Below are 13,612 nucleotides of genomic sequence, written 5' to 3' on the forward strand. Positions count from 1 at the left end.
ACGAGGGGTCGGTCTCACAGGGGTTGCGCGGTTCGGCTGACGGGGTCGCCCGGCAAAGCCGGCGACAAAGGGGTCGCCCGGAGAAGCAGGTGATGAACTGGGGACAAGGGAGGCCAGGCCCTTGTCGGGGGCTCTCACGACTGGAGGGCGCACGGCAGAAGAACTACCGCGGAGACAAGGTAAACACACAAGTCCACTTTATTGAGGGAGAGGCAACAGTTTTATAGGGGCTGGGGAAGGCTGATTGGTCGAAGCCACGCCCTGTTCTGATTGGTTGCCGGGGAAAGGTCAGTGGGCGGTACTGGATGGGGGAGGGGTGGTGATTAGGGATTGGCTGTCGCTGTTGCTGGGGGAAGGGGCAGGGTTTAGGGATTGGTGGCTGCTGTTGCTGGGGTAGAGGGCAGACTGGAGTTTCCCGCCCACGCCTGGCTGTTGCTGCTGTGGGGGGGGGGGGGAGGGAAAAGGGCAGACTGGATTTTTCCGCCCACGCCTGGCTGTTGCTGCTGTCGGGGGGAGGGAAAAGGGCAGACTGGAATTTTCCGCTCTGCACCTGCGCAGGGAGAAAGAAGAAGAAGGGTGCTGCCCCACAAGGCATCGTGTGGCGCCATCCGGGAGGAGGGGCGGCCGCGGAAGCATGGCTGCCGAGAAGGGGAGACCCGAGGGCACTCTGCGCCCATGCCGAGCTTCCTTCAGGGGTGGCGGTGGGCCCGACCAACCACCCTATTATGGGGGCAGCGGAATTAGGCCTACCGCGGCCGCTCCCCCGCCAGGCCAGCAAACCACACTTCAGCCCGAGGGGTGACCGCACTCATATTAAAAAGAAATGAACTTATATGTCCAAGGGCACAGCATACTCCAATCAGCATAAATCCAAATAGACCTACTCCAAGACACTTACTACTCAACATGTCAAATGTCAAAGATAAAGAGAAAATTCTGAGAGCAGCAGGCGAGAAGCAAACCATTGCATACAAGGGGCACCCAGTAAGACTTAGTGTGGATTTCTCATTGGAAACCATAGAGGTGAGAAGACGGTGGTATGATACAATTAGGATACTGAAAGAGGAAAATTTTTCCTCTTGAAAAATTGAAAATTTTTCAGTTGCCAGTTGAAAATTTTTTATCCAGCAAAACTGTCCTTCAAATATGAAAATGAGTTTAAAATATTCACAAACAAGCAGAAACTAAGAGAGTTCATAAAAAAGAATCCATTATTTCAGGAATTATTAAAGTGAGCTTTACAGCCTGAAAGAAAAAGACAGAAGAGAGAGGCTTGGAGGAGAGTATAAAAGACAAGAGTAGCAGAAAGGATAACCAAAAGAATAAAAAGACAGATGAAAATAGGGTATGACATATGAAAATCAAATAATAAAATGGTGAAAGTAAATAATGCATTTACAGTAATATCATTGAATGTGAATGGATTAAACTCACTTTAATACTGTTTATGAATTCCAAAAATAGATATTGGATTATGTTTGTGAATTGGTCTGTTCCTCTGAGCATATTATATTGGATTGGATTCAGAGGTTTCACTTTTACTTGATTAAATAACGATTATGGCTTTGACTGGGCCGTGCCAGTAGGACATTTCACAGAGAAAACGACATGGCAGAAGAGAAAGTTGGAGTTTTAATGCTGGAGCCCTGGGAAATGAATACACAGAGAAGCAGACACGTGAGAAAAGAGAAGAGGCTCCATTAGACACAGCACAAGCCCCAGGAAGAGAGACAAGCTGTTCGCCTGATAGTTTACTGCTAGCCTTATGAGAGAACAGAGCAGATCAGCGCAGAGAAAAACAAGCCCCAGGAGAGAGATGAGACTTTGCCCAGCCTACAGCTGATACTGGAAGAAGCTGGAACCACCGAGCCTTGAGAGGAAGAGAAAGCCTGAACCCTTGCAGATATCGGCAGCCATCTCGCTCCACCACATGGCAACAGACTTTGGTGAGGGAAGTAACTTATGCTTTATGGCCTAATTACTGTAAGGTTCTATCCCAAATAAATACCCTTTATAAAAATCAATGGATTTCTGGTATTTTACATCAGCACCCTCTTTAGCCGACTAATACACTCCCCAGTCAAAAGATACAGGCTGACAGAATGGATAAAAAAGGCATGAGCAATCCATATGCTGCCTACAAGAGTCTCATCTTAGATCCAGGGATATAAACTGGTTGAAAATTAAAGGTTAGAAAAAGATACCCCATGCAAACAGTAACCAAAAAAGAGTAGGGGTTGCTATACTAATATCAGACAAAACAGACTTTAAATGCAAAAATGTTGTAAGAGATACAGAAGGCCATTATAATTAATAAAAGGGACAATTCACCAGGAAGAAATAACAGACATAAATGTCTATGCACCTAACCAGGGTGCCCCAAAATACATGAGGCAAACTCTGGCAAAACTGAAGGGAGAAATAGAAATCTCTGCAATAAGAGTTGGAGACTTCAACACACCACTCACATCATTACATAGAACAACTAGACAGAAGATCAACAAGGAAACAGAGAACAATCTGATAAACAAGCTAGACTTAGCAGACATATACAGAATGTTACACCCAAATTCAGCAGGTTATACATTCTTTTCAAGCACTGATGGATCTTTCTCCAGGATAAACCACAAGTTAGGTTACAAGGCAGCTCTCAATAAAAAGATTGAAATTATACAAAGCCCCTTCTCAGATCAGAATGAATGCAAATGGAAATTAATAATAGATGGGGGGGAGCGGACTAGGCCCAGTGGTTAGGGCATCTGCCTACCACATGGGTGGTCCATGGTTCAAACCCCAGGCCTCCTTGACCCATGTGGAGCTGGCCCATGCGCAGTGCTGATGCACACAAGGAGTGCCGTGCCACTCAGGGTGTCCCTCGTGTAGGGGAGCCCCACACACAAGGAGTGTGCCCCATTAGGAGAGTTGCCCAGTGCAAAAGAAAGTGCAGCCTGCCCAGGAATGGCACCACACACACGGAGAGCCGACACAACAAGATGACGCAACAAAAAGAAACACAGATTCCCAGTGCCACTGATAAGGATCGCAGCGGTCACAGGAGAACACACAGTGAATGGACACAGAGAGCAGACAACTGGGGGGGTGGGGGGGGGCGGGGAAGGGGAGAGAAATAAATAAATAAATAAATAAATCTTTAAAAAAATAGATGGGAGGGAAGCAGATGTGGCTCAAGAAGTTGGGTGCCCACCTACCACACAGGAGGCCCCAGGTTTGGTTCCTGGTGCCTCCTAAAGAAGACAAGCAAGACAGCAAGCTGATGCAACAAGAGGATGCAATGAAGAGACACAATAGGGAAACACAATGAGAGATACAACAAGCAGGGAGCAGAGGTGGCTCAAGTGATTGGGTGCCTTCATCACACATAGGAGGTCCTGGGTTTGGTTCCTGGTGCCTCCTAAAAAAAAAAGAAGATGAACAGATGCAGAGAACAGACAGTGAACACAAACAGCAAGGGGGAAAGATTAAATTAAAAAATTAAATAAATCTAAAAAAATAGACAGGAAAGAGGTAAATTCGCAAATGTATGGAGGCTGAACAACACAATCCTAAATAATCAGTGGGTCAAAGAAGAAACTGTAAGTGAAATTAATAAATATATTGAGAGGAATGAAAACGATAACACAACTTATCAAAACTTATGGGATGATGGGAAGCAGCCGTGGCTCAATCAGTTGGACTCCCGTCTATAATATGGGAGGCTAACCCAGGGCCTCCTTGTGAAGGCAGGCTCACCCGCACGCTGTGGAGAGCTGCCAGCCTGGGCACCGCTGAGTGCCACCCAGCCCACAAGTACCGCGGAGTGCCACTGACCCGTAAGCGCCGCAGAGAGCCAAATCAGCAAGGTGACGCAACAAAAAAAGAGAGACAAGCAAAACACAGAAGAGCGCACAGCGAACGGACACAGAGAGCAGACAACAAGCAAGCCCCAAGGTGGGGGGTAATAAATAAAAATAAATACAGACACAGAAGAACACACAGCGAATGGACACAAAGAGCAGACAGCACACAAAAAGCTGCGGGGGATGGGGGATAAAAAAATTTTTTTTAAAAACCAATGGGATGCAGAGAAGGCAGTGCTGAGAGGGAAATTTACAGCCATAAATACCTTTATTAAAAAAGAAGAAAGACCTAAAATCAAAGATCTAACTGAACAACTGTAGAAACTAGGAAAAGAACAGCAAAGCAAGCAGAAGGAAGGATGTAATAAATATTAGAGGAGAATAAATGAAATTGAGAACAAAAGCAATAGAGAAAATCAACAAAACCGAAAGCTGGTTCTTTGAGAAGATCAATAAAATTGACAAACCCTTAGCTAGACTAACAAAGAAATCATGAGAGAAGATGCAAATAAAATCAGAAATGAAAGGGGGAAGTTATGACTGACCCCACAAAAAGAAAAAGGATCATAAAAGGATTTTATGAGAAACTGTATGCCAACAAACTAGACAACCTAAATGAAATGGACTAATTCCTAGAAATGAACAACCTACACAGATGCTACAAGAAATACAAGAACCTAACACAAATCAATTACATCTAAAGAGATTGAACCAGTCATCAAAAATCTCCCAGAAAAGAAAAGTCCAAGACCATATGGCTTCACAGATGAATTCTATCAAGTATTTCGAGAAGAATTAACACCAACCTGTTTAAACTCTTCCAAAAAATTGAAGAGGAGGGTAAATTACCTAACACATTATGAAGTCAATATCATCCTAACACCAAAGCCAAATAGACAACACAAGAAAAGAAAATTAAAGACCAATCTCTCTAATGAACACAGATGCAAAAATTCTCAAAAAAATACTTGCAAATAGAATCCAATCTCATGGGAAGCTGATATGGTTCAAGTGATTGAGCTCCTGCTTACCACATGGCAGGTCCTGGGTTCAGTTCCCGATGCCTCCTGGAGAAGATGAGCAAGACAGCAAGCTGGTGCAATGGGCAGGTGTGGTGAGCTGACCCAACAAGGAGACACAAAGAGGAAAGACAATGAGAGACAACAAACCAGGGGGCTGAGGTGGCTCAAGCATTGAGCACCTCTCTCCCACATAGGAGATGGTTCAGTTCCTGGTGCCTCCTAAAGAGAAGATGAGCAGACACAGAGAGCACACAACAAATCGACCCAGAGAGCAGAGAGTGAGTGCAAAACAATGGGGGGGGGCAGGAATACATAAAATAAATCTTAAAAAAAAAAAAAAAGAACAAAGAATCCAACAACATGTCAAAAGACTTATATACCACAACCAAGTGGGATTTATTCCTGATATGCAAGGATGGTTCAACATAAGAAAATCAATTAACTTAATATATTACATTAACAAATTGGAGGGGAAAACCCACATGATCATCTCAATTGATGCAGAAAAAGCATTTGACAAAATCCAGCATCTTTTCTTGATAAAAACATTTCAAGAGACAGGAATAGAGGAAAATTCCTCAATATGATAAAGAACATATATGAAAACCTACAGCCAACATCATACTCAATGGGGAAAGATTGAAAGCTTTCTCGCTAAGGTCAGGAACAAAGCAAGGATGCCCCCTGTCACCATTGTTATTTCACATTGTGCTAGAAGTTCTAGATAGAGCAATTAGACAAGAAAAATATATAAATAAAAGGTCTCCAAATAGGAAAAGAAGTAAAACTCTCACTTTTTAGACCTTACATTTAGAAAATTCTGAAATGTCTATAACAAAGCTACTTGAGCTAATACATGAGTTCAGCAAAGTGGCAGGATACAAGGTCAACACACAAAAATCAGTGATGTTTATGTACACTAGTACTGAAAAGTCTGAGGAGGAAATCTGGGGGGAAATTGCATTTACAATAGCAAAAAGAAAAAAAAGTTCAACTACCTTGGAATCAATTTCATCAAAGAAATACAGGACCCATATGCAGAAAACTACAAAACAATGCTGAAAGAAATCAGGGAAGACCTAAACAAATGGAAAAACTTTCTGTGTCCATGGATGGATGACTAAATATCATGAAGATGTCAGTCCTACCCAACCTGATTTATAGATTCAGTGCAATACCAATCAAAATTCCAACAGCCTACATTACAAAAATAGAAAAGGCAATTACCAAATTCATTTGGAAGGGAAAATGCACCCAAATAGACAAAAACTTTCGAACTAGGAAGAGCGATGTGGGAGGAATTTCACTGCCTGACCTTGAAACATATTACAAAGGTACAGTGGTCAAAACAGCACGGTACAAGGGGATATTAAAAAAAAAAAACACAACATGGTACTGGCATAAAGATAGACACATCGATCAGTGGAATAGAACTGAGAATCCAAAAATAAGCCCTTACCCTATGGCCAACTGGTTTTCAGCAAACCTACCAAATCCGTGTTAACGGGACAAAACAGTCTCTTCAACAAATGGTGCTAGGAGAGCTGGATATCCATAACCAAAAAAATGAAAGAGGACCCCTATCTCACTCCCTATACAAGAATTCAACTCAAAATGGATCAAAGACTTAAATATAAAAGCCAGGACCATAAAACTCCTAGAAGAAAATGTAGGGAAACATCTCAAAGACTTTGTGGTAGATGGTGGTTTCTTTGACCTTATGTCCAAAGCACTCACAACAAAACAAAAAATAGATAAATGGGGCCCCCTCAAAATTAAACACTTCTGCACCTCAAAAGACTTTGTCATGGGAAGCAGATGTGGCTCAAGCAATTGGGCTCCTGCCTACCATATAGGAGGTCCAGGGTTCGATACCAAGGCCTCCTAGTGAAGGCAAGCTGGCCCGAGTGGCGAGCCAGCCCGTGCAGAGTGCTGCCCTGCACAGGAGTGCTACCCCATGCAGGAGTACTGGCCCACACAGAGAGCTGGCAAAGCAAGATGGCACAACAAAAAAAGACACAGAGGAGAGATAATAAGAAACTCAGCAGATCAGGGAGCTGAGGTGGCGCAAGAGAATAATCGCCTCTCTCCCACTCCAGAAGGCCCCAGGATCGGTTCCCAGAGCTGCCTAACGAGAATACAAGCACACACAGAAGAACACACAGCGAATGGACACAAAGAGCAGACAATAGTGTGTGTGTGTTGGGGGGCAGGGTGGAATAAATAAATCTTAAAAAAAAAAAAAAGACTTTGGCAAAAGGGTGAAAAGGTAGCCGATTCAATGGGAGAAAATATTTGAAAATCACATGTCTGATAAGGGTTTAATATTCATGAAATACAAAGAGATGCTACAACTCAACAATAAAAAGACAAATGACCCAACTTAAAAGTGGGCAAGGAACTTGAATAGACCTTTGTCCAAAGAAGAAATATAAATGGGAAAAAAAAACATGAAAAAATGTTCAACATCACTAGTGATTAGGGAAATTGGGAAATGCAAATCAAAGTTATAATGAGATATCATTTTACACCTATCAAAATGGCCACTATTAAAAAGAGAGAAAACTACAAATGTTGAAGAAGATATGAAGAGATGTGAGAATACAGAATGGTACAGTCACTGTGAAGGACTGTTTGGCAGTTTCTAAAGAAGATGGATATAGATTCACCACGTGATCTGGCAATAGCACTACTGGGTATATACCCAGAAGAACTGAGAGCAGTGACACAAACAGACACCTGCCCACCGATGCTCATAGCGGTGTTATTCACAATTGCCAAAAGATGGAAACAACCTAGGTGTCCATCAACTGACAAATGAATATACAAACTGTGTTGTATACACACCATGGAATATTATGCAGCTCAAAGAAGAAATGAAGTCATGAAGCATACAACAACACGGACGAACCTGGAGGACGTTAAGTTGAATGAAGCAAGCCAGACAGAAAAGAACAAGTACGGTATGATTGTGCTACTACAAACTAAATATGTTGTATAACCTCATGGAGTTAATAACTTGAATATGGGTTACCAGAAAATAGAATTAGGCTAGAGAATGAAAAGCTGAGGGTTAACTTGTGCAGAATTAGTAAAAAGGATGTGTGTTAATCTTTGGAAATGAATAGAAAAGGTGAAAGCACAACATAGTGTTTCTAACTAGCAGTACTGTTTTGTGTATATGAAAGTGGTTTAAAGGGAGAGTCTAAGATCATGTATATTACTAAAAGGAAAGCTAAAAAATATAACATAGGAATGTATAGCACAGCAATACTGTATGTGAAATATGAATATGGGTAAAATTGCATATACAAGGGAAGTGGCTGTGGCTCAACAGAGTGTCCACCTACCATATGGAGCTGTGTGGTGAGCTGGCCCACACACAGTGCTGCCATGCACAAGGAGTGCCATGCCACACAAGGGTATCCCCCACATGGGGGTGCCCCACACACAAGGAGTGCACCCCCACAAGGAGAGCTGCCCTGAGCAAAAAAAGTGCAGCCTGCCCAGGAGTGGCGCCACACACACTGAGAGCTGACACAGCAAGATGATGGAACAAAAAAAGTGATGCAGTTTCCCAGTGCCACATGGCAAGAATGCAAGCGGACACAGAAGAACACACAGCAAATGGACACAGAGAGCAGACAACGGAGGGGAAGGGGAGAGAAATAAATTAAAAAATAAAAAATAGGGAAACGGATTTGGCCCAGTGGTTAGGGCGTCCATCTACCACATGGGAGGTCCGCGGTTCAAACCCCGGGCCTCCTTGACCCGGGCGCAGCTGGCCCATGCGCAGTGCTGATGCGCGCAAGGAGTGCTGCGCCACGCAGGGGTGTCCCCCGCGTAGGGGAGCCTCACGCGCAAGGAGTGCACCCGTAAGGAGAGCCGCCCAGAGCGAAAGAAAGTGCAGCCTGCCCAGGAATGGCGCCGTCCACACTTCCCGTGCCACTGACAACAAAAGTGGACAAAGAAACAAGACGCAGCAAATAGACACAGAGAACAGACAACCGGGGGAGGGGGGTAATTAAATAAATAAATAAATCTTTAAAATAAAATAAAATAAAATAAAAAATAAAAGTGTTTCAAAATTGCATATATAAGATGTTAATATCAGACAAAAAATTATACTAAGTGAAAGAAACCAGACACATAGTACTATATATTGTATGATCACACAGCAAATGGATACAGACAACAAAAACAAGGTGGGGGAAGAGTAGGGGAAAGGGGAAAATAAATAAATAAATCTTTTTTAAAAAGGTGAAACTAGATTAGTGGTTATGTAGGGCTGGGGAAAGATAAAGGGATTGAGAAGTGACTGCTAATGGGTGTGGGGTTTTTCTTTTTGGAGTAATGAAATTATTCGAAATCTTTTTCCCCCTCCTCCTCCCCTCCCCCCACCCTGCTGTTTTTGCTGTCTGTTCCCATTCACGTGTGATTTTCTGTATTTCTTTTTTGGTCTTCTCTTCTCGTCTTTCTCCTCTAGGTTTCACCAGGATTTGATCCTGGGGACCTCTGATGTGGAGAGAGGTTCCCTGTCCATTGCGCCACCTCAATTCCTGGTTTCTGCTGCACTTCACCTTGACTCACCCCTTCGTCTCTCTTTTGTTGCATCATCATCTTGCTGTGCGACTCACTTGCACAGGCACTGGCACATCACACAGGTACTCAGCTCGCCGCACAGGCACTGGCTCGCCATGCAGGCATACTTTCTCTTCTTCTTTTTCACCAGGAGGCCCCAGGGATCCAACCCCGGTCCTCCCATAAGGTAGGCAGAAGCCCTGTCACTTGAGCCACATCCACTTCCCTGTTCTAAATCTTTTGTGGTGATGAATGCACAACATATGTAGACTATACTAAAAGCCACTGATTATACTTTAGCTAGATCTCAAAGTGGGTCATGGACTTAAATGTAAAAGGTAAAACTATAAAACTCTCAGGAAAAAAACATAGGAGAAAACCTGCAGGACCTAGGACAAGAAGTTATTAGACTTGACACTGACAGCACAATCCATAAAACAAAAACTTGACAAATTAGACTGATCAAAACTGAAAACTTTTGCTCCATGAAAGACCCTGTTAAGAGGATGAAAAGACAGATACACACTGGAATAATATATTCTCAAACCACATGTTGAACAAAAGACTTTCATCTAGACTATATATAAAGAATTCTCAAGGCGGCAGACTTGGCCCAGTGGTTAGGGCGTCTGTGTACCACATGGGAGGTCCGCGGTTCAAACCCCGGGCCTCCTTGACCCGTGTGGAGCTGGCCCATGCGCAGTGCTGATGCGTACAAGGAGTGCCCTGCCATGCAGGGGTGTCCCCCGCGTAGGGGAGCCCCATGCACAAGGAGTGCACCCCGTAAGGAGAGCTGCCCAGCGCAAAAGAAAGTGCAGCCTGCCCAGGAATGGCGCCGCCCACACGAAGAACTGACGCAACAAAATGACTTGATTTCCATGCCGCTGACACAAGAAGACGCAGCAAATAGACACAGAGAACAGACATCCGGGGTGGGGCGGAAGGGGAGAGAAATAAATCTTTAAAAAAAAAAAAAAGAATTCTCAAGATTTAACATTAAAAAAAATACAATTAGAAAATAGGCAAAATACATTAACAGACCTCACAAAAGAGAATATCTAGAGAACAAATAAGTACAGTACATGAAAAGATGCTCAACAACATTAGCCATTAGAGAAATGCAAATAAAACCAAATGAGATATCACTACACCATCTATCAGAATGACAACAATAAAAAAAGAATGGCAGTTACACCAAATGCTGGCAAGGATGCAGAATAACTGGATAACTCACACATCGCTGATGGGAATGCAAAATTGTACAGTCACTCTGGAAAAGAGTAAGACAGTTTCTTACAAAACTGAACAAGCACTTACTATATGACCCAGCTCTTGCACTTTTGGGCATTTTTCCTAGAGAAATGAAAGTTTATGTTCACACAAAAATTTGTACATGAATGTTCATAGAAGCTTTATTTATAATAGCCCAAAACTGAAAACAATGTCCCTCAATGGGTGAATGGTTAAAGTATAGTACTTCTATATCCTGGAAGACCAATCATCAATGGGAAAGAATAAATGATTAATACATACAATTTGGATGAAACTCAAAGGAATTGTGTTAAGTGAAAAAACCCAAAGTTTACCTACTGGATGATTCCATTTATATGACATTCTTGAAATGGCAACATTTCAAGATGGAGAACAGATAAATAGTTGCCAGAAGTTGGGGAGCAGGGGTGGAAAATTACATAGAACTAAAGACACATGCACACACAAATGAGTGTATGTAAAACTAATGAGCTCGATATAAGGTCTGTGAATTATATTCCTGTCAGTTTCCTGGATGCGATATTGTACAATGCAGTATCAATATCTTACTATTGGGGGAAGCTGGATGAAGGGTATAACAGAATCTCTATATATTATTTCTGACAACTGCATGTGAAACCACAATTATTTCAAAATAAAAACTCTGCAAAGAGAGAGAGAGAACTAACTGGGTTAAAATATTCACAACGCAAGCTAATTTAGACATCAATAAGAAATAATAGCAGAGAAGCAGAGGTGGCTCAACTGATAGAGCGTCCACCTACCATATGGAGGGTCCAGGGTTCAATACTCAGGGCCTCCTGACCTGTGTGGTGAGCTGGCCCACGTGCAGTGCTGCCGCACGCAAAGGGTGCTGTGCCATGCAAGGAGTGTGCCCCGCAAGGAGAGCCACCCCACATGAAAAAGCGCAGCCCGCCCAAGAGTGGTGCCACACACACAGAGAGCTGACGCAGCAAGATGGTGCAACAAAAAAGAGACACAGTTTCCCCGTACTGCCTGACAATGCAAGCAGATGCAGAAGAACACATAGCAAATGAACATAGAGAGTAGATAATGGGAGGGAAGGGGAGAAAAATAAAATAAAAAATAAAATCTTGGGAAGTGGACTTGGCCCAACAGATAGGGTGTCTGCCTACCCCATGGGAGGTCCACAGTTCAAACCCAGGGCCTCCTGACCCGTGTGGAGCTGGCCCACGCACAGTGCTGATGTGCACAAGGACTGCTGTGCCACGCAGGGGCGTCCCTGCATGGGGGTGCCCCACACATAAGGAATGCGCCCTGCAAGGAGAGCCGCCCCACCTGAAAAAAAGCACAGCCCACCCAGGAGTGGCACCGCACACACGCACACACACAAAATGATGCAACAAAAAAGAGATGCAGTTTCCTGGTACCACTGAGGGTGGAAACGGACACAGAAAAACACACAGCTAGTGGACACAGAGAGCAGACAACAGGTGGGGGGCCAAGGGAGAGAAATAAATAAATCTTTTTAAAAATCCTCACAACAACCCTATCTACTCTCCATTTAACAGGGGAGGCAACTCAGTCACACACAGGTTTAATAATTTGCCCAAGGCTGTGTAGCTAGGAAGTGGGAGAACCAGGATTATATAAAAAGCTCTTACTCTCTCTGTGTTCTAGAAAAGACCCACAACCCATTAAAAAAAAATAGGCAAAGTATATAACTAGTAAAGGAGGAACACCTGGCTCCTAAACTTAGGGGAGGAGAGAGAGACCGAGAGAAGGGTGGTATGTCCCTCCCCTGCACCCTGCACCCTGGGGACCAGCCTTCTCGCATCCTCATCTGTCCCAGACTTGGGCGAGCCCAGCCGCCGCCACATTCCAGCTGGACCAGAGCGCAGGTGCCTGCGCCGACACCCGGGACCAAGCCCCAAGCCCTCCCTCCCTGAGCCTGCCCCTCTGCAGCCACTGAGGCCTCAGGGGACAGGGGAGCAGGCAGAAGTCCTCGCTCTATGTCAGCAGGGAGACGGGCGGACAGGTGAGGGGCAGGGGAAGCCAAGAGGGCAGAGGAGGGAAGAGGAGACCCCCCCCCTTAGCCCATCTCCCCTCGGAGGTCTTCAGGCTGCCTGCCCACCCGTGGACCCAGGACCCCAGCCTGAGAACACAGGTCAGGGGTGGGCAGAGCTGGCAGATCCCGCAGCCACTGGCCCCGAGGTCTCAGCGTGGGGCCGCCAGGAAAGCTGGCTCCCGCGCCTTGGGGAAGCTCCAGCTCGCTGAGCCCCATAGCGGCTCCCCCTGGCCTCCTGTGTCCCCGAGGAGCTCCCCGCAAACGTCCTAGAGACAAACGCCTCATTCGACAGGCTGTGCGCCCTCTTCCCTCAGATGCCAGCCAGGTAGCGGACGCCCGCCCTCCCAAGGGCCCGCTTTCCCTCGGGTGCGCCCCAGTCCTGCCCCTCCTAGAGGAAAATGGGGTCCAGCTGAAACACAGCGGTACCCACAGGCGCGGGCATCTGGGTACCCGCGGTCATGCACACTCCCTGCCTCTGTGTCCGAGAATTACTTGCAGGCCAGGGCCCTTCACACCTGCGCGTGCACACCTGTGCTGTGCCTTCATCCCCCACCCTCGGAGATGATGAAATGAGCCGAGCTCCCGGCTGAGCCCCCCAACTGTCGTGCCCGCCCCCCCAGGGCAGTCCAGGAAACCGGCTAAGGCTCAAGGGGAGGCAGGGGCGTGAGTAGAAAGAAGGTCCCGTCTCCAGGACCGGGACTTTGTGGATGGGGGGAAAGGAGCAGTTCAAAGGCTTCAGTGGAGACCGATTTCCCCAAGGGTTACGGTTGAATTGTGTCCCCTCCATCTCCGTGAAGACGGAGGCCCTGGCTGGGCTGGAGGAGCCCGGGGTCCACCAGCAGCAGGGAGAG

Source organism: Dasypus novemcinctus, chromosome 23, assembly GCF_030445035.2.
Source record: "Dasypus novemcinctus isolate mDasNov1 chromosome 23, mDasNov1.1.hap2, whole genome shotgun sequence".
In the NCBI taxonomy this organism is placed as follows: domain Eukaryota; kingdom Metazoa; phylum Chordata; class Mammalia; order Cingulata; family Dasypodidae; genus Dasypus; species Dasypus novemcinctus.